At 40.8% G+C, this 23,101-nt stretch overlaps 1 protein-coding gene across 10 annotated transcripts in view; it reads right to left on the bottom strand.

Moving 5' to 3' along the window:
• FHIT (fragile histidine triad diadenosine triphosphatase) overlaps window positions 1-23,101 on the bottom strand; it is a 1,568,898-nt gene that overhangs the window by 640,914 nt on the left and 904,883 nt on the right.

Raw genomic sequence — 23,101 nt, 5'->3', positions numbered from 1 at the left:
ATTTTTTATAAGAATAGCCAGTTTGCACCTCATATGTGATCATGGAGAAAGAAAAACAAAGAACAGATGCCCAGGAAAAAGTATCAAGTACTTAGTATGTATTATTACTCTGTTCTGAGGCCAGAGCTCTTCAAAGTTTTAGAATCACTTGGGAGCTCCTGTATAAAGTAGATTCTAGAAACTCACTTCAAATCTACTGAAGGATTCTCCCAAAGATTAGAGACCAAGAATATGGATTTTTTTTAAACAAATCCACGTTTGAGAACCACTAGTCATCCTGACTGAATAACCTGTTGCTACTGCATTAGGTTCCCAGAGGAAGAAGTATCCACCTCAGATGGTCCAAATGAAGAGACTCTACGAAAGTTTTATTAGCAGAAGAGCAGGCAGGGAAAAGGATCAGCACGGGACATGGAGGCAGTCAGAGTAACAGTAGCAGGAAGCGAGGGCATCCCCAGGTGTCAAAGGGCAAGGGGAAGCAGTGGTGACACCAGAGCCCAGTGAGGGCTGCAGGCAGGCAGCCAAGAAGGGTAGCCATGGTGAACTCCACGCTCCATCAAGGAAGGAGCAGGAAACAGAGTTCCCACTGCTTTCTGCTTCAGTCCTCTGACTTGTCTAGCCCTCGTATGAGGCAACCCTAGATCCAAGGGAAGCTGGGCAGCATGGTCCACAGGATAGAAAGAGGCAGAGACTGGACAACAAATAAGGCAGAAGGGGCAGAGACAGGGATGTGGGAGAGAGTGGCAGAGTCATCAACTCATTGATGGATGACAATCAAAAGAAGATCATCCTGGTTGAATACAGACATGACTCTCTGACATTCCACCCTCCTACATGGAGGATTACAACAGAGACCAATGGTCAGGAGGGGTGTACAATCACCTACTCCAAGACAAAACTCTTGCTTGATTTATGTGCCATGATCTATTCTAGGGGCAGCTTCCCCACCCAGGTCACAGTATTCCAAAATTGGAACGAACAGGACCCCTAGAGTCAGCCATAAATGAAAATGGTGCCTTCAATTTCAAATTATAAAGTAACACGTTGATGAATAACCATGGCATGATTAGTCGATTCAGGACCTCAATGCACAATGGAAGAATCCATCCATTATCTGCTCAACGTAATTCGTTCGTCCCGGCAACTTTACAAAACAACCGAGGAAAATTACTGTCCCTTAGTGAAGCCTTGTGAATTTCATATGCATTTAATTAGGTAACTGCCAGCTCAAGGACGAGAACCATGACAAATAGTTGTTCTTTTCAAATTAGAAGAATAGACTGCTCAATGAGCAATATTGATGTTTCCCGCATCTACTTATACAGGAGTTTTCCTATCCTGTTTTTTTTCCTTTTTAGTTTAGCTAACCATCTTAACATTTAATGAAGTTTTCGTGACCACGGTTCTCTAGCTGAGAGTTCTAGTCGTTAACTTTTAAAAGCAGCCAGGAGCAGCCTCCCAGTGGGCGAGATATACCTTGCATCTCATCAGAGGCCAATGGTGCTCCACACAGCCATGAAATGATTTTAACAAAAAACATCTCTATGAGCAAACAGAGAATATGGATCACCAGGCAAGGCCCTCTACTCATCATACAGGTGTTTACCTTAAGCTATAGTAATGGCCCCAGTCAAGTTGCTCAGAGCAGGCTGACTTCACGTCTTTTAAATCAAGGAACAACCTGAAGTGTGGTAAATGAGTTAGGATTTGGGGAGGAGGTTTAGTGGGTAACTAATGGCAGCAAGTGCAAAATTTTGAGATGATACTGCTATCCCATTTGCATCTCTGCCTTTCCTCAAGGGAACGTCCGAGCAGAGAGGGGCAGTGAGAACCAAGACGGCCCATCCTATTTGCTTGTGATTCCCTATATCCTAGTGGTATCTCCTCCCTTCCTCTGATGCACCTGCCCTTCCAAACACAGGTAAGAAACTCAGAAGATGAGAGACACACTTCGTAGTTAGTAGCGAACATTATATGTATGTGTTTACATGTCTGTAGATCTTAGAATTTTCTTGTGCCATATATGGCAGGTAAACATTCCTACTGAAGTTTGCTGTTTAGTTGCTAAGTTGTGTCCAACCCTTTGCAACCCCACAGACTGTAGCCCACCAGGCTCCTCTGTCCATGGGATTTCCCAGGCAAGAACACTGGAGCAGGTTGTTATTTCCTTCTCCAAGGGATCTTCCCGAACCAGGGATCAACCCCACATCTCATGCACTGGCAGGTGGACTCTCTACCAGTGAGACATCTGGGAAACCCAGTTCCTACTGTAGACCAGGGCCAAAAGGCAAAGACAACATCATCTTATTCAGTACGATCAAGATTAAAACATCATTGCCTTGGGATTTCAAATAGTTTCGAGTTGAATGTGGTAAGTTACATTTTGGATACAGGGTCTGGTGAGCTCATTAATTTATTTAGCAAACATGGCTGTGCCGTGTGGCAATAACACAGTTCCAGTCCCTTGGTCTTCTTGATAATTCACTCTGTGTTTTACAAACAGTCGGGCTCCTAGGTTTCCAAGGGATTCTAAGCACATCGCTCAGACTGACAGAGCGAGTATTCCAGACAATTGGTTCCCTGAGGGTCAAGACAGTGATGCTCGATCAGGATTCAAACGGGTCATAAACCCTTCATGGATCTCTCTCTGGTGGGTGGTGATGTCTCCCCAGGGCCGCTCATCATTGCTGCTGCAGTCAAGCACTTGTCATTATAGACAAATACCCCGTCAGTCTTAGGTACTCATCCAATCAAGTCTTAACCACAAACAGGGAAGAGAATCAGCAGTACAAAGAAGTCCAGAGAGGAAAATTAGGCATGCGTGCCCACCCAGGCGTGACGGCTCACTGTACATTTCTGATTCTGCGCTTTCAGCATTGCTGCATGATTCAGCACCTGTTTATCTACTCTGATTACAGACATCCAAATCGTTCTGGGACCACATATATCAACTCCCCTAAAACACCTAACCCATTTCTAGGAATTTATCCTAAGGAAATAATTGGACAAGCGCCTAAGAGATGTATGTACAGGGTTGTTTGCTGCCATGTTCTTTACAGAAGCAAAAGATTGGAAACACATCAATCTCAGTTTCGTTGTCCTCCAAGCCAGATTGCAAAATCTTATTTACACCTGTTACAATTACATTGTGCTACCTAATGCCAGGAGCAGACTATATATGGCTTTCAGCTAAAGGAACGCCGCGGTTCTGAGGGCTTTGGAAAACAGAAAGCTGCCATCGTATGTGTTTTCAAGTAGAAGATCCAGCACTCAGTCATGCTCGCATCTCTTAGTTCTCTCTGAAAGGTGGCCAGACCTAAGTTTCATTGCGCAAAGAGGACCTCAGCCACTCCTTGTTAAAAACTCTTTTAAGCCCTCCTATTGTTCCTCCGCATGCCAGGGTGTGGGATTGAAGACACTGTAAGATCTAAGTCCTGCTACATCCTCAGCCCACCTACTGCTGTTCCTCACCCATACTGTGCTCCAGCCCCACTGGATTGTACCGGGTGCTCTTATCTTTAGACCTCTGCACACGCCGTTCATTCATTTGTCCTTGGCCTAGAATACCCTTCCCCTGGTGGCTCAGATGATGAAGAATCTGCCTGCCAATGCAGGAGACCCGGGTTCGATCCCTGGATTGGGAAGATTCCCTGGAGAAAGGAATGGCTACCCACTACCCACTCCAGTATTCTTGCTTGGAGAATTCCACGGACAGAGGAGCCTGGCGGGCTATAGTCCATGGGGTCACAAAGAGTCGGACATGACTCAGTGACTCACACTAACACCCTTTCTTAACTCCTCAGCTCAGTTTCTCCGACCTGCCCTGCCTCTCTCAGAGGCCTGGCCTTACTCCTCTTGCACTCTTTCCATGATTGGACCCAGATGTCCTCTGTCCCTGCATGGGTTTTCACATTTGTTATTACTTTACACATGACAGTTTAGCTGTCTATTTTCTTATCTGTCTTCCCCAAGGGACTGTTAAGCACTTTGGTGTCAGGGAATATGACTTGTTCGTATTTCGGAAGACAAACAAAAAAAATTCAGGAGCCATCTCCAACCTCTACTCCCACACCTGCCCTGGGATGCTAGGATTCAGTGGTGTCTTTCCCACTCCCGATTGCATAATCTGGAAATAGACACCACTGACTCAGGAAGACAACCCTGGGAACCGCTTCTCCTGCTTTCCCCACATTATTAAGGTACAACAGTCCTGAAGGCACGGACCCCTTCTCAGCAGTTCTATTATGTACACAAAATGAGGGGTGGGCTGAACAGAAGAGACACACAGCAGCACAAGCGCCATTAGGCTGTTTTATCCCTCAGTGCTTCTCCAGCATCATAACACCCCAGGTGTGCAGGGGTTTACCTCTACTGCATGTCAGGTACCTCTCTAGGCACTTGCACACATTAGTTCATGTGGCATTCACAAGCACCTGCGAGGCATGTCCCACTACTGTCTACATCAGACATCTTCATGCCCGACTCTTGCGACCCCGTGGACTATAGCCCGCCAGGCTCCTCTGTCCCTGGGAATTTTTAGGCAAGAGTATTGGAGTGGGTTGCCATTTTCTCCTCCAGGAGATCTTCCCAACCCAAGGATTGAGCCCACATCTCCAGCATCTCCCGTCCTGTCAGCTGGATTCTTTACCACTGCGCCACCTAGGAAGCCCTCTACTTCAGGCAGGAGAGAATTTTAAAACATCTCTTATAGTCGCCAAGCTTCTAAAAGGCGAAGCCGGGTGTGAATTCAGATGGCTGCCACATCTGCGCCTTTAAACATCAAGCAATGCTGCCTCTCCAACAGACTTGAGGTGGTTTAGTCCCTGGGCCAAAGGAGAGGGGTTAGACATCAGAACAAAGGAAAAAGAGAGGAGGTATCATCAGAGAGGAAACTGACTCAGGCTGAGGAACAGAAAGGGAAACAAATGGACACGGTGGAACAGAAATGCATAAAGATGAGAGGGACAAAGTAGCTCAACAGCTGCCGCATTCTCCTCCCTGAAGGCATGGCATGAGCCGGAATAGATGCTAACAATCAGAACACTCCTGAAGCTCGCACAGGCCCGCAGAGCGTGGGGAGCCCCTGAGGGGATGGAGTGACGGCCGAGCAGCTCACTGGGTGATTCTCCTCCCAATCATTCCAGGAATCCCCTGGTGTGAAAATGCAACTATTTCAGGGAGAACCATATTTAATAATACTCGACTTCAGACAACCAAATTCTATGCATCTAAGCCAACCTTCCACTCCCTCCACCTCTAACACAACCAGGAGTTTACTCTTCAGAAACAAAGATGACAGCAATAAAAGCAGAAACACAAAGATATTATCACAACTGACTCAGAGAAACATTTGTACCCCCTCCCCTGATCTGCAAACTTGCCTTGGCCGACATCATGTCTGCTCCCAAACGTCACTTAACAAAAGCCTTTAGAAACTTCAGGAACAATTTATGTAAAGAAAACTCCATTTCCAGGATCCTATGACTGTATTCCAAGGTAATAAAATATAAATGAGAATAAAGAACAAGCTAATAAACTGAATTGAAGGCTGCATTTCAATAATAAGGTTTGGGAGCCATTTACTCACCATGCGTATCTCACTCTCCTGACTTACAACATCATCTGATTACTTAACAGAGATGAAAGCTGGTGCTGCTTCTGTTATCCAATGGAGATGCTTTTTGGAGTTGAACAATGTGACATTTGCTTCAGAGCGCTTCTATCTGATCAATACGTAATGCTAAATGTGATTTAGAATCAATTTACTTGTACTGCTGCTCTCCCCATGAGTCAAGGGGGAAACAAAGGTAAAACATCTGAGATATGAAACCATTCAACTATTTCCCAAAGAAGGCATAGATCTCTTGTTTCTAATGAAGTCCAAGACATAGATACTGTTGGTTCATACTACAAACTTCACATTAGGAAATGAATTGTGCTGAAGCAGCTAGGATACTATACCCTGCAAGGTATAAGGTAACTCTGTTTCTTGTTTCCAATCCATTTAATTATTAAAAGCTTTTCTACTTGCTATAACTTTTTTTCTAAATTACAGGAAATGTAAATTAAAAAAAAGAAGTCTAATAATACGTGTAATACAGATACTTAATTTCCTATAGTATTTCTGAAAGATTTCTATATGTAATTCTTGCTGTCCTACATATTTTCTGTATATAATTTGTCGTAATATACATGGAGAGCGAACCTGGAGTGTTTACAATGGTCTGGACGTGGTGATACCAAAAGCATCCATACGTTTGACCAATAGTAACTGACTCCCAACTCTGTGCCAGGTTATAGAATTTACACTCAAGGAATACTAGGCTTACAGAGATTTTAAAAGCAGCCAAATTGGAGCTCAATATCTTTTGATGCAACAGAATCTAGAGACTCCATATAAGAATGCTTAAACAACCAAAACAGCCAGTAAGTTTCACCTGAACATCAGTTCAAATTTCAAGCTTCTTAACTTGTAAAAAATTACATATTAATTAAACCAACTGACTATTCATGGTTAACAGTAGATATAGCCTCTGAGTAATAACTACTATTTTTTTTCCTGTCTGGGATTCAAGCAAACGTGCAGCTATGATACTTAAGAAGAGCAATTTTTAATGCCTTTGCTAGCTGCAATTGAAAATAGCCCTCCATAACATACCCATGCAAAATATGCCTTTTTTCAAAACTTGGATTTAACTTACAAAATTATAAAATAACTAAATAAAGTTGTATTAAAAGACCACCTCAAGTACTACTAGTAGTTAATCAAGATAGAAGTATTTTGCTTTATAAGAATAAAGCAAATGACTCAGTTACACCCACAGGACAACCCACCCTTGTGATTTGTAAAGTAAAAAAATAAAATAAAAAAGGAGTTCACAAAAAAATGTCCAAGTTTTATGGGTTTTGTGTTGGAATAGAGACAAAATGATATTTCATACACTTAGAATTTCAAAATGTCTTTAGAAGTTGTCATCACAATTTGAACAAGGAAAAACTTGAATTGTACCAACAGTTTCTAAAAAAATTTTCTCCCTAAGTATGTTCTGACAACTGGTCCCAGATTATTCCCTCTTAACCACAGATTCAGACTACACTGGGTTGATGCCAGTCCATGTAGTAGCTCTTCTGCTGAGTATTTGATGATCCCTGTTTTCCTTTTGGCAAAGCACCCTCATAGGTTCAGACAAGGTTCACTATGACCTAAACAAGGACCTAGAGTTGTGCTGTCCAGCAGGGTAGCCACTGACCACACGTCATTATTGTACACATGATATGTGGCCAGTCTACATCATATGCTGTTAATCTAAAATACACACTCAATTTCAAAGACTGATCACAGAAAAAGAATACAAAATATCACATTAATTTTTTAAAACTGATTACACATTTAAGTATTTGAGATACCAGGTTGAATAAACTATATTAAAATTAAATTCACTTATACCTTTTTACTTTTTAAATGTGATGATTAGAAAATGTAAAAATTACATTTGTGGTTTGCCTTTTATTTCTACTGGGTATGGGTATAGAGGGTAAGGAGGAAAAAAAAGATGATGAGCTCCCATTTCTGGTTAATATTTTTTTTAATTTGTCATATCACCAGTTATATTTTTTCAGATTAAACATGCACATTTTCACACAGAACATATTCTGACAGAAGACATGAGAAGCGTGTACTTGCTATCATAATGATTATTTTTTAGATAACAACAGCTGTTTGCCTATACAAGCAAGAGACTGTTTTTCCACATACCAGCAAGTACTAGCGTTCAATCATGAAAGAAACATAATTCTCCCTGGACTTTCCCCACATGGTATACATCAGTAGCAAGCTGTGCGTGCGTATGTAGTCTGAAAATATGAAGCAAGTTGGGGCCGCTTTCTGGCTGATGACTTTGCCCCTTCTCTCTTAATATGGCAAATACAGAGTGCTCACATCGGGCTGACAGAGAAGCAAGTGAATCATTAAGGCCTGTACAAAATCCACACAGGATAGGTGAGCACCATTTTTGTTCTTCCTTGCAGAGGAGATTCGAAGACATTTATTCCCTGATGGAGTATGAAAACACTGAATAAAAGTCAACTATTAAAGAATATACAGTTTGTTTTATGACACTTAAAGAGTCGCTTGAAAGTCTCACAATTCTCACGATTCCATCAATCATATTGTGTAATTAAAAATGCATTGTGGGGCTATCATAAAAAAAATCTACAAATAATAAATGCTGGATAGGGTGTAGAGAAAAGGGAACCCTCTTCCCTGCTGGTGGAAACATAAATTGATACAGGCACTGTGGAGGTCAGTATGAGAGTGCCTTGAAAAATGAAAAACAGAACTACCGTATGACCCAGCAATCCTACTACTAGGCATATACACGGAGAAAACCATAATTCCAAAAGGTACACGCCTCCCAGTGTTCAGCGCAGCACTATTCACAGAAGAGATGCCATGGAAACAACCTAAATGCCCGTCAGCAGAAGAATGAAGAAAGAGGTGGTGCATATGCAATGGAATACTACTCAGCCGTGAAAAGGAATGCGACTGGGTCATTTAGAGAGACATGGACAGACCAAGAGACTGTCACACAGAGTGAAGTCAGAAAGACAGAAACAAATACTGCATATTAATGCATTTACATGGAATCTAGAAACATGGTATTGATAATCTTATTTGCAAAGCAGAAATAGAGACAAAGACATAGAGAACAAATGTAGGGATCCCAAAGGAGGGAAGGGAGGTGGGATGAATCGAGAGATTGAGATTGATATATATAAACTACTTATACTATGCATGAAATGGTAACTCCTGAGACCTTATTGAATAGCTCAGGGAACTTTACTCATTTCTCTGTGTTGACCTAAATGGGAAGAAAATGCAAAAAAGTGGGAATATATGTATGAATATATACATATACAACATTGTAAAGCAATTACACTCCAATAAAAATTAAAAAAAAAAAACCCTTCTGTCAAAATCTAATTAGATCGGTGCTATTCAAAACGGAAGCCAACAGCCACATGTGGCTATTTAAATTTAAATGAACTAAAATAAGAAATGTGGTTCCTCAGTGTAGGCATTATTTAAAGTTTTACTGAAGTACAGTTGATTTACAACGTTATGTTAATTTCTGCTATACAGAAAAGTGATTCAGTTACAGACATATATGTTTTTTTTTCATATTCTTTTCCATTATGGTTTATCACAGGATGCTGAATATAATTCCCTGAGCTATATAGTAGGACCTTGTTGTTTATCCATCCCAAATATGACAGTTTGCATCTGCTGATCCCAAACTCCTAATCCTTCCCTTCTTCTCCCCTTGCCCCTTCACTCCAGGCAAGCACAAGTCTGTTCTCTATGTCTGTGAGTCTGTTTCATAGATATGTCCATTTGCATCACATTTTAGATTCCACTTGTGAGTGATATTATATGGTATTTCTCTCTCAGTGGGTAAATTTCAAGTACTAAATAATCGCATGTGGCTGGTGGCTACTACAGAGCATGGTATAGAATCTTTGCATCATTGAAGACAGTTCTGTTGGACAGGGCCAAATTAGATAACTTGGAACAAATTAGCAATCCAGAAAACTTAAAAAAGAAAGAAGTAAGATGGAGACAGGCATGCGACTGGAATGCAAACCAAGGGACTGTTTTAAAACAAAACATATTCCATCACTGGAGACAAGAAAGTAAAGTAAGTGGACAGAAATTTCATTTCTAAATACTGGTTTGATACTCGCCATGCCTACACTCAGACTACAACTACGCAAAGACGCAGCTACTGATGAACTCCAGCTTCCCTTTTCTGAAAGAGGAAGCTAGTCTTGGTGGTATTTTTTCCTGGGCTAAGTGCACAGCTGAGACATGGACTCTCTCCTTAATGAGATAAATTGTGGGGTTATGCATGCATTAGAGAATAAATGCTTTTTAAAAAATCAGTAGGTAGGAAAAACAACAATACTATGTCCGTTTTCCCTTTCTTCTCACCTACTAGGAAGAACTGAAGCAATATCAGGGAGTTAAGATAGTCAGACAATGGTTAAAAGCCTGGCTCTGGAATTCAGTAGACTGGTTTTTGTGGCTCCACTTTTCTGGTTATGTGAGCTTGCCCTGCTCCTCCGAGTCCCCACCTGCACAGCCTACAAGAGACAACATCTGAATAATTCTTGGGGCACACAAGTTCTGACAAAAGGAGTGCTTACCAGATGCAACTCTTATTTTGCTGATTATTAATTTTAAAAATGCCTAGCAATTTAATTATGATGGTTTAGTCACTCAGTTGTGTCCGACTCTTTGTGACCCTGTGGATGGTAGCCCACCAGGCTCCTCTGTCTATGAGATTTTCCAGACGAGAATACTGGAGTGGGTTGCCATTTCCTTCTCCAGGGGATCTTCCCAACCCAGCGATAGAACCTGGGTCTCCTGCACTGCTGGCAGATTCTTTACTGCCTGAGCCACCAGGGAAGCCCAATTGGGTCATAGTAGATACAAATAAGTACAACTTAAGTGACAATATGACAAAACTATGGCAGTAACACCACAAACTGCCTGTATGCCCCACAGGCTGCTTTCAAATTGCACAAGCTGCTAGCATTGGACTATATACATTTCCAGTACAGTGAGTTGCTCTAAAAACTCTAGGTTATCGTACTAGAAGAGAGGACTGAAATGAGAAATGAGACAGATACTAAAATATTCCTTGGGAGACCACCTGAGCTATGGGATCACTTAGGATTTCCGAAGAATCGAACATAGCACAAGCATGAGGCCCTGGAACATTTGAGAGCTTCCTAAAGAAAACAGTTATCATCCACAGCCACTGGATACAATCAAATTTACAGAATTCCTTGTAAAGACACTGACGTACACCATTACCGTCAAGAGCTTGACAGTTTGAAAAATCACATATCCAACTTGTCTTTTGTAAAAAAAAAAAAAAAAAAAAAAAATTCCTTAACAATAGTTTCCCATTTGTGTAGAGACCTGGAGAAAAGTGTCACGTCCCAGCAGCAGCAGCAGAAGGCAAGATGAAACAAATTTCCTACAGAAGCTTCGACAAACAGAATCATAAATATGTTCTGCATCAGTAAAATTAATCATAGGAAAACTGCCCCAATTCTGCCACATTCCACTTCAAGATCGTAGCTTTTCCATCAATCGCCACTACCCTGGAGACATGCCTAACATTGTAACAGTGCACGATAGACCTCGTGTCCTCACTTTTCCACGACAGTGTGTACTACAAAAAACGATCTTACTGTCTCCACAAATCTAAACATTCAAAAATTTCAATAGTTTAATATCCAAACTGTATACACCAGATTATCTCTTGTACCTGGAATTGACAGAAAAATCCTTCACACCCTGTCTTCCAAAGGTGAGTTCAGGAAAGACAGTAAAGATTTCCAGTTACTAAACTTGTTAGATTCGGCTCAAGAGAGAGACAGCATGTGTTGCTTTCTGTATGATATGCCGTATCTGCACAACTTAAGTGAACACAGAAAACCATGGTACATCACGGTAGCAGCGTCACGGGGACTGAACAGTGGATTCATTCATTACAGCGCGTAAGTGACCAGCTGGGATATAAAGCACCAACTGCAAAGTCAGCCTTCCCTCAGGAGAGTGGAAAGATGTTGTGGCTGTGGGAGTCAGATAGGTCTGCCTCTAACAGTCCCGTAACACCTGTGTGATCTCAGTTTCCTCAACTCTGGAGAAAAGGCAACAACGCATCCTTTCCAGACTTCACACGGGAAGCGGAGAAGGTGACCAACACGAGAACAGAAGAGGCCACCTGATGTATAAAGGAATGATGCATTGGGCAATCCATTCCCCATGTCCTAGCAGGTGCCACTTACCAGTGCCCACATCTTCTATTTGGATGTGTAAATAAACACACTTACATGTTTCTATCGGGGTTACTCAGGTGGCTCAGAGGTAATGAATCTGCTTGGCAATGCAGGAGACGCAGGTTCGATCCCTGGGTCAGGAAGATCCCCTGGAGAAGGGACTGGCAAGCCACTCTAGTATTCTTGCCTGGGAAATCCCATAGATGGAGGAGGCTGGTGGTCTACACAGTCCACGGGGTCACAAAGAGTTGGACAGGATTTAACAGCTGAGCACAGCACAGTATGTATATTTCTATTTTGATGGATTTAATCACTGAAATGCATGCATAAGTAAATTTGTATGTGTATATGCACTTGTGCTTTTATATATAAAAAAACTGACTTTTGCTCTTTGATCTTCAAATATGTTCTTTGGATAGCAACTTTTCTTTCCTGTTTTGTTTCTGCATTTGGATGTCAAGATCAAAAGCAACTTAGCTCCCTCCCCACACCCGTACCCAAATCCCCAAACTCTGATGAAAGTGAAAGTGTTAGTCGCTCAGTGGTGTCCTGATTCTTTGCAACCCCATGGACTGTAGCCTGCCAGGCTCCTTTGTCCATGGAATCCTCCAGGCTAGAATACTGTAGTGGATTGCCATTACCTTCTCCAGGGGACCTTTGGGACCCAGGGATCTAAAGCAGGTCTCCTGCATCGCAGGGAGTTTATGATCTGAGCCACCAGGAAAGCCCACCCCCACCTTGCAAAACTCTCTCGTATTTGTTAACTAAGAAGTCATTTGTTTTGAAGCAACATGCTATTATTTCTTTTCCATACCTTAAATCAGAGGAGAATTTCTCAAAGTAAAACATTTATTTGGAGCTCTCACCTAATAAATCCACGGAAGATAAGAAAGTTATCAGACACCAGTCATTTCTGTAATTCTAGCCCCCAAGTGCTCAGCACACTCAGCTTTTCCGTTGCAATCAGCTCTCAACACCTCAAGTATATGTCAGAGGAATTCTTGAGCCCATCAACTCACCCAAGCTCCTTACTTATTCTAATTTACCCTCTTGAATTTTATTTCCTCCCTCAGAAGAAAAAAGAAGCCCATCTGCTAGAAGGAAATATTTGTAGCCGACATGACAAAAGTGGAATCCTTGCTTCCTAGCAGCTGTGAATCAAAACAGGAGTGACGGAAATTAACTGCATTGTGCTCTGGAGCAGATGTGTGCTCAGATACTGACTCAGGCTCTTTTGTTTCTAGGCACCCTGTGTAAATCATCCGTAGGCAGCACATTGGGTCATATTCTCACCTCACTGCTATTCATGCTAATTCTTAATGTCCCTGAACTACTGCAGACTTCAAAATTCTTTAAAAATGAAAAGTTTAGGATCTTTTTTTTTTTTTTTTTTCCAAAAGAGAGATCCTGAAAGTTGCCAATCACTCACTACAAGTCTTGACTAAACAGATGGGTTTTGACACGTCTGGTTTGATTTTAAATGCAAACATGTCAATTTATGCTCTGGCACAGGTTCTTCTGTCTCTAAATCTTTGGGGGGGGGGAGGGATAGAAGGTTTTTTAAGTTTCAGTTTCTAAATTCAGTTGTTCCTATATTAGCAATAATGCCGACAGAGATCTTATCACAGAAACAGCTATATAATCTCTATATTTTAATCTAGTGGTCTTAAGTAATTTTAAATTGTGAAATGAAAATATTTCCTGTCATATCAATAAACAAGAAATCCCACAGCCATCAGCGATTTCTAGCCTCCAGATGTGAATGAGGGCTCCCAAAACTGAGATCCAGTAGATGCTACCAGCCCATAAGGGGTTCACTGAGGAGCTGGGGTAATGCAAGAAGCAAGGTGAACAAGGAAATAGGATTAGCCCCAGAAGCTGAGATGCATATGAAAGGAAGGGATTCAGTGAGCCCAGAGGCTTGCATCTTCCCATACATAGAATGTAAAATTCCTTAACTTGGTACCTGATCTTTGATGTTCAGACTGCCTGCTTCCTTTGTTGCAAACTTATTTAGAGCCTGAGTAAGTAAGTTCCCTCCTGCCTCCTTGGGGCAGATTTCTCAGAACTCCCGAGATGCTGTTTCCAGGGTTTGGAGTGCTAAACATTCCCACCAAATAAAGTAACTCTCTCCTTTCAGGTTGTGACTATATTTTTTTGGTCAATAAAATCATTACTAAAAACTCAACAAAATAAACTCCAAGTGAGAGAAGAGACACACACAATTGAAGTTACATATTTATATGAATGTAGAGGTACCAAAAAAAAAAAAAAAAAAAAGAGTCAGGCTTGCTGTCTTGGTGATTCTTTCTGTACTCAATAAATACGTATTATGTTCCTACAGCCAGAACTAGCAAGTAAGAGGCACTTGACCTCTAATTTTTGTTCTTGTTCCCATGACAGACATTGGGAATCCACCAGAAGTGGGACTTCTGCCATCAATGCCTTCCAGGTGCACCAGACTCAATGAACTGCTCTTGTGAGATACTGTTACAGGAAAGCACACTGACTGAAGCCGCCCACCCTGGCCAGGCACCACAGTAACCATTTGCATGAGCTGTTTTACGACAGGAGGTCCTGCTAAGGAACATGGAACTAATAAGCCACCACCAACCGGAAGAGTCCAGCAAAGGTCAAAAGGAGACACCACATGTCTGACCACCTCCCAGAATCCTTCCCTCTGGCATCCCTCTTGGCTGAACAAGGCATGCACCACCAGGAAGGACTCAGAGTCAAAATGGTTTGCTAAAGACAACCCGGAAATTAATCCCATCACCAGTAAAATCTCTTGCTTTGTCAGCACATGTGTCTCCTCGGACAATTCATTTCCAAGTGTTAGACAAGAGCCCAGTTTTGGGCCCTGGAAGGGGTCCCCCTTCCTGCAAAAATATAACCTTAACATCAAATACTAAATTATCCAGTTAGAAAGATGGAATGCGCACAAATGAAATGACTTGAGAATGTTCTAAGCAAAACGTCAAAATACGTAAGATGATAGATTATAGAATAATTACTCAGTTATTGAAAGAGCCTCTTTGTTTTATTCCAGCATGGAGCAGTGTTGTTTTGGGGCTGTTTATGTCCTTAGAGCACTTTAGTTCAAGCGGTAATTCTATAGTAAGCCTTTTTTCAAGGCAATATATTGAATTTATTATTTTACTTTAAATCATTAAATACGCAGTATAATTTTAAAATGGTAAAATTAAAATCTGTTCAATTACAGCACTGTATTTCAAACGCACAGATATGGGAATTCTACAGAAGTCTGAAGAATTGGGTCCCCATGAAAACAATGTACAACAGAGAATGGGGAAAAGAGTTTCTATAACAAATCAGAAGCACTTGTATAAAATCTTTTTTTACTGCACTCTAAACTCTGTGTTAGGAGCTTCACCTTGAAAGTAACCCACTATTTATTGCTTCTCCCCTTTTCTTCTAAGACATCTTTTTCATAGGTGGAAGATAGGAAATGCTATGTGCTTAACTCTGAGAATATGCCTCCAGACAGCTCTCTCTGCTTTACAATTAGTATCATTCTTTCCCAAATTCTTGGTTAACTTCCATCTTCATTATGGGTGTCGTAGTTCTTTGTTCTTTTTGTGTTTCTGGGTAGTTTAGTGAGAGGTAGGCAAAGGCTGCCAGAGAAATGCTCACAGCCCCTGGTCAGTGGCTGTATGCAGTCTGAGCTTAGTAAGCAGTTGAATGAAAAACTGCATGAGTGAAGTTTCAAAAGCAGAGACGGATCTCTGCACAGCAAAGCAGACAGCCAGCAACTTGGTTTGATTAGAAAGGTGCTGAAAAAGCTGCCTTTACTCCTTGATCTAGTAGATGCCATAGAGTTCCTGGGATTCTCACTTTACGAAAAATTTGTATTTGGGCACCAAATGTTCTGTTGTCATTTTGTTTGCTGTGGTTTTTGGTAAAATATATGTGTGTGTGTGAAAGTGTTAGTCACTCAGTCTTGTCAGACTCTTTGCAACACCATGGACTGTGGCCCACCAGGCTCCTCTGTCCATGGAATTCTCCAGGCAAGAATACTGGAGTGGGTTGCCATTCCCTTCTCTAGATTCTCTTCTCCAGGGGATCTTACCAACCCAGGGATCAAAACCAGGTCTTCTGCATTGCAGGCAGATTCTTTACTGTCTGAGCCACCAGTAAGGTCCCCAGGGAACCCATATATGGGTTATATATATAATGGTAAATTCGGAGATATATATATATCCATTTTAACTATTTTAAGTGTATAGTTCTGTGACATATATCCACATTAATGTGAATCATCTCTTTATAAAAAAAACAGATCAAGTATCCTTTTCTTCTCATCAATAGCAAGATGATGCACATAACTCTGTAAAACTCTGAGTTGCCCTCTCCCTCAAATAAAACACAAAGATTCAAAATCAACATGGAACATGGGAAGAGAAGAACCTGGAGATTGATAAGATTTTTGTCTTTGAATAAGAAGCCAAAACTTTAACTGAGGCTTAAAGGAGGTAAAAATGTTGGCTGGAGGCATTGAAAGTTGAGCATGATAGTGGCCAGAAATGAAGAAAAATAGATTAGAGGGAAAATTGGAAATAAACTCACATTTGTTGGCTTTTTAAGCAAATGCTGTCACAAAGATCTCTCCCCCAACTTTCTCCAACAATCCATCAGCAGCCCTATTTTTACATCTAATTTTGACACAGAAAAGTCACAGTACATGCCCAGAACAAATAAGGAGGAGCATTTAGATTCAAGACCTTATTGTTAGATTCCCACTTTTATGCTTATTAAACCCTGCTCTATTGTCATCGCATAAGAAGACTGACATCCTTTAAATGAAAAATAAGCATCTATAGACGTTTGTTTCTGATATCAACTGAGAGTTACCCCCTGATCTCTTCTTCTCTCCTTTGTCCCACTCTTTATTCAAGAAGCTGGGCCACTTCATATTCATTTCCTTTGGAGAGGAATGTGACAATGCAGAAAAATGAGGAAAAACAGACAATCTCTTTGACTGGTGAATCAATATCTAGGATATGAAGAAACAAATTGGGTTACCAGAACAAAACAAAAAGAAAAGAAAATACCATGATTAAGATCATGGTTTCTCCTTACCCAATCTAAAACACCACTCTCTCCATCTAGACAATTTAGACTAGAAATAGGGAAAAGAATAGAGTGAAAGCAAGGATAACAAAGAATCAGATTCCTGGCCCCCTGGCCAGGCCTGGGAGATGGCAGAAACCTCAGCTGACATGGGGGAAGAGCAGAAGGAAGATCTGATCCCTCCTTCCATAAGGGAGAGCCCTATGAGAAGGGCACAGTTCTTCTTTCAGCCCTTTTCTTTCAGGATTTTATACACCTAGCATTCCCACCCACATTTCTTAGTGCTCTAACATAGCATGCAAGCAAGTGAAAGAGCCCTGTGCTCTAACTAGCACCATGGACAGAGCAGGAACCACATGACCCAAAAGTTTTGCAGACCCAGCCATACATGGGTCCAGGTTGATGCCACAAAGAGGATCACACAGGACACCAGGTTTCTCCTTGATGCCAGAGTGGACAGGTGACATTGGGGACCACATGGGGCCCTGCCCCATCCCCATAAAAACCCAGGAAAGAGGAAAGAGAACCCCAAATACATCAATATCATTTCCTCCCACCACCCTGATAGACTAGATATCTAAACTAAAAATTAAATGACAGAAAATGACTATTTTTGGATATCTTAGTTTGCGCAATGATCATATCTACTATACAAGACTTTAAATGTAATTCAATATACTGAAATATTACAGACTGACAGCATAAATTGTTAGCTGTGAGTGTCTAGTACACCAACACAAATATTTCAAGGGAAATTTCTTTTTGTACAGTCTGTTGAGATACTGAAAGTTGATTGCAGTTATGTAAGTGTGGAGAATGGAGGTTGAGGGTAGGGCAGAGGCTTGGGGCAAGAACTTATCTAATCATAAATGAAAGTGAAAGCTGCTTAGCAGTGTTGGACTCCTTGCAACCCCTTGGACTAGACAGTCCATGGAATTCTCCAGGCCAGAATACTGGAGTGGGTAGCCTTTCCCTTCTCCAGGTGATCTCCCCAACCCAGGGATCAAACCTAGGTCTCCCGCACTGCAGGTGGATTCTTTAGCAGCTGAGCCTAAGCTGATCTAAATGGAGGCATTCTCTAGCAGTCTATGGCAAAATTACAGGAAGGCAGCACACAGTGAAAATGGAGAGCTGTAACTCTATAGGGATAGCTCCAGTTATGTATTTTGCTGTTTGATTAGACCTCATCTGGAACAGTATACGTAGATGCGGGGAGAAAGGGAAAGCATTAATTATTCTAAATGCCACCTCCCCATATATGTTACTCATACCACCCCAATCTCCTCAACACTCACTCTTATAATACTGCTGTAGCCTAACTAATAATGTTTTCTTTCTTTACACTGGCCTGCACTACTATTTGGGGCTTCCCAGGTAGTGTACTGGTAAAGAATCCACCTGGGCTTTCCTGGTGGCTCAGATGGCAAGGAATCCACCCGCAATGCAGGAGATTTGGGTTCGATCCTGGGGCCAGGAAGATATCTTGGAGAAGGGAGTGGCTACCCACTCTAGTATTCTTGCCTGGAGAATTGCATGGACAGAGGAGCCTGGGGTATTACAGTCCATGGGATCACAAAGAGCCGGACATGAGTAAGTAACTAATACTTCTCTTTCTTTTCACTTTCAGGCTATAATTTAGGGCTTCCCAGAGAGCACAGTGGTAAAGAATCCATCTGACTAGCAGATCCAAGGAGTTTGACTCTCGGATCTGGAAGATCTCTTGTAGGAGAAAATGGCAATCCACTCCAGTATTCTTGCCTGCAAAATCCCATGGACAGAAGAGCCTGGCGGGCTACAGTCCATGGGACCACAAAGAGTCAGACACAACTTAGTGATTAAACAGCAACAGCAAAATTTAAAATTAGTTAGACCTGCGTCATTTTCTACAGTAGAATCTCTTTCTTTCCCCCGTTTACACTCTAATTCACTATAGATGGAACTGTCCACAGCAGTAGAAAAACTTCCCTTTTCTGTTTGAAAGACCCCCTTTTAAAGTCCTGGATCCTGTTAATTTTTGATGGAAAATAGCTTCTAACATTGGTGGACAGTTAGAATTTCAATGAGCCTGCTTTGGGTGACGTGTTTATAAAATCATGTATCACTTCCTCCTGTGACTTGTCATAAAATGTGACATAACTTAACGTGACAGCTCCAATTTTAAGGATGGCATTTTGTGTTCTGCTTTCAAACTCTACGTTTCAGTTACCCAACAGAAGTTGGCTGACCTCAGTGGCGCAGACGGGGAACTGTTAACAGGTTGCCAACTTTAAATGAGTGTGGAGCAGCTTAGCGTGTCTCTAGAATAATTCCTTCAAAATACAGTTAATCATCATTTCACATACGTCCTCAGTGAAGTGTATTTTCATTTACTTATAGGAGGCATTTTGTTGAAACCTGTCTTTTCCAGCCCACGGACAAAGATAAATCATTAAGATCTCTGCTGGAAGCAAGGGCTCATAGGCTAGATAGATTAAGGGTCTAGAAGATAGACAAAATCGAGCTTGAGACTAAAGGAGGACATTGTTCCTTCAACCAAATTCATGAAAGTAGACATCTGTTTAAAAACAGTAACATCATTTTCACCTCCCATTACCAGGAACAAAGTAATAAGATCCCAAACCTCAGTAGTTCACTGAATCTCAGATGACCTGAAAATTAAGACCCATCACTATTTTATGTAATTTAGGAAAATATACTTTTTAAAAAACCATGACATGCTATCGATTATAAGAGCCTGATTTCACAAATGTTACAACACAAAAATGCATTCTATTATTTCTTTTAAGATAACATTTGTTATTTGAATTTGCACTAGTTATTTCTGGTAAAACGAAATCACTTCTCAATCTGAGGATAGTTTTTCAGTTTTATTGCTGTGCAAAATGTGACATTACCTCTTTTTCCCTTTTATGTTTCATTTCCACGAAAGCAATCCTTAGGGCAATGGGATTAAAACAATTGAGAAAGTTCTGGCTAGGGAAGAAATGCCTATTCTCTGCCAATGCTTGCCTTCATCTGTGCCCAAACCACAGCTGCTACTTTAAAAGAACCCAGAAAAAGTTTGTTCTTTCATATTTTTATTCTTAAGGGGCAGCACCCTTGACACTGAGGCAGGAGACAGATGGGCTCCAAGCTAGACATTTACTATCGGCCTACTGTTTACATTTCCTGAGGAAGGATGCAGATATTTATAATCAGCCTCTTGTTTGTACTTTGAGATGGAAATAACAACAGAAACAGGATAAATAGCTGGGTTCTGTCTCCTGTGAACACTTTAACACAACAGTTATGGCAGGGACAGAGGGGCTAAACCCTTTTGGAGTGAAAGATCAAAAGGTCACATATTCCCCATCCTTGGGGAAGACAAGGGAGACACTGCAATGTGCAGAGAGGTGCCTTGGGAGCCAAAAAGAGAGGACGCCACGCCGAAATAGGCAACGCCAAGCCCAGCTCCCCCAGAGGACTCGGCGCTGGAATCCGTCTTGGGTAAAAGGAGTACATACAAGCCAGGGAGGATCCTAGGGCAGGGCGGGTGTGGACAACAAAGCAAGATAATTGGCCAAACAAAGGTAAACAAAGCCCTGGAAGAATTGCTCCGTATAAAAATAGCCTTTTTACTGCACTCATCTTCTTTGGGGGGATGACCATACCCTTTTCTCTCCAGGTGTGTGTCTCTGCCTTGCTTCTGTCTTCAGCTGTTTTTCTGCGCACTCTTCCCCTTGTACTGTGTCTCTAATAATAAATTTTGTACCTATTTTTACAGTCTTTGCCTCCTTGAAACATTCTTGCGTTCTAAAGAGGGTAAGAGCCAGGGGAACTTCTAGCCTTTGCTGGTCAGTGGCTAGAATTCCTGGTTTTCATCCAGGCTAAGAATCTTGCTTCAAGATCTTACTGCTGTCTCTCCAAGATCAGCTCTGGAGACCTAGAAATTCTGCCAGTCCAGGCAGACTATGGTACCCATATCAGAAGGTGGGGGGGAGTGAGCAGTGCAGGGGCAGAAACAGTTGGCAATGCCATCTTGTTGTTTTTACTGATCAGAATAGCCATAAGCTTAAAGAAAGCCATTGAAATTACAAATATGAAATTAATAATAATAACAATATCAGATTTGTCACTGGAGTATTGAGGAGTAAATGCTTATAATATTTTATTGCAAACAATAAAGATACTTGAGACTTGAAGGTGGAACTGGTAGTTGCCACCAGACTCCACTAAAACAAGATGTAATATGCAAAATCATTTTTGACACCAGTATCTCCTTTTGATACAGCAGAGAATCAAAGCCAATGAGGTCAAATTGAAAAGGAAGTGAATTTCGTGTTTTGTTTTTTTTTTTTATGCAATCCATTGTTCAGAAGTTGCTTTTGTAGAATTTTATATCTTATAATGCTAATGGGCTTCCCTGTGGCTCAGATGGTAAAGTGTCTGTCCACAATGCAGGAGACCCTGGTTCAGTCCCTGGATCGGGAAGATCCCCTGGAGAAGGAAATGGCAACCCACTCCAGTATTCTTGCCTGAGAAACTCCATGGACTGTCTGCTGAGGAGCCTGGTAGCTGACAGTCCATGGAGTCGCAAAGAGTCGGACATGACTGAGTGACTTTCACTAATGTTACTGCTTGAAGTTACCATGTATTAACCCCTATGCTGAGCCCTATACATGTATTATATAAGCTATCTCTTTTAGCTACTTTAAAAACGTTTCAATACTACTATTAATAATAGAAATATGAAACTGTGAGTTATATGTCAAAAAATTTTAGATCTTAAAATAGGTTTTCTTTCTTTTCTCCTGTATTTCTAGAGAAGTAATATTTTTCCCTTTATAAGTATCCTATGAATACTTGATATCTTTGATAAGGCATACCCATTTGCAATACAATGCCTGTATTAAAAATACATTACCTTATAATTTGATAAAAAAAAATAGTTGGGGTTGCAAATGTGCTTTTATGATGTTCTTCATTTTTTTTTTTTTTTTTAATGCAAAGATTCCCAATCCGCCTACCAACTAAACTGTTCTGGTCATGAAACATTACCTTCTCAGCATGTGGTAGGCCCATCAGCAGAAAAGTAGTAAAGAAGAACAGACTAACTTTATTTATTACATTTCCATTGCCTACAAAGCCATTTACTTAATGGATGAGTCTCATTAGCAGTCCAACCACAATATAAAGAATACAATGATGTGTTTCGTAGGTTCATTAAAATAATATTTCAAAGGAGTCATTAGAAAAGCAGCTAAAGATTCAACAGACAGTAAGTTGTCTGCAAATAAATGAGATGGAAACATGTTTTCAAGTAAGTTAAGAAATATGTTTACAAATATATTACAGCCATTAAAAAAGGAAGCATCAACTTAGCAAGTGCTGGGGGGACAATTACTCATGCAATTTATAAAAAACAAAACTAACACTTTCATATCGACATTTATTGTGGATGCAAACGGCTGTAGGTATTTAAAAAACAAAAAAAGCGTCTGAAGAAGGAAAACTCATTCTGTAGCCCCAAGATGATTCTCCTGGTTGAAGCGAAATTTAAAACATCCAATCCCTGTTTTGAGATCGCTACTGTATTTTTGTGCATGCATTTGTATTATTTATCCCCAATCTGCCTATCTTTTAATTAAAAAAAAAAACATAATAATTAACAGAATGGATTGTCCTGTCAAGACAGACCCTGCACCAAGAAAAACTGTGCTTATTTATACCTTTGCATTCAAAAACACAGTTCTTTAGCCATGCCTAAGGGTTAACAAATGTTTGTTCAACAAATGAATGGATGATTGAAGGAAAGAGCAAGACAATTACTTAACAAAGAGGAGTTTTTAGGTTAAGCTGTTAATTACTGCTGTTTGATAGACTTTTTTGGATCCAATATTTCCACCTTTAAACAAATAATCATGTTTTATGCCATATATTGCTAGTAATGTTGAAGTCCTTTCACATAAAATAATGTCAAAGTTTTCACTAAAATCATAGCGTCTATATTAAAAGAAACAATTTCAAAGGAAATCACTTCTCTAGATTTTTTCACAAATACAGATAAATGTACAGTAAAACCGCTAAAGAAAAAAGGATTGTAGCTATTTATTAACTTCCAGTCTTTGAAATGGCTAGGTTTTCTAGTTCTACCAAGGGCAAGACTGTATTATTCCCT

Source organism: Ovis aries, chromosome 19 (genome assembly GCF_016772045.2).
Source record: "Ovis aries strain OAR_USU_Benz2616 breed Rambouillet chromosome 19, ARS-UI_Ramb_v3.0, whole genome shotgun sequence".
Lineage (NCBI taxonomy): Eukaryota > Metazoa > Chordata > Mammalia > Artiodactyla > Bovidae > Ovis > Ovis aries.
Note: the sequence above shows the minus strand (reverse complement) of the source record. Positions and strands in the feature narration are given on the sequence as shown.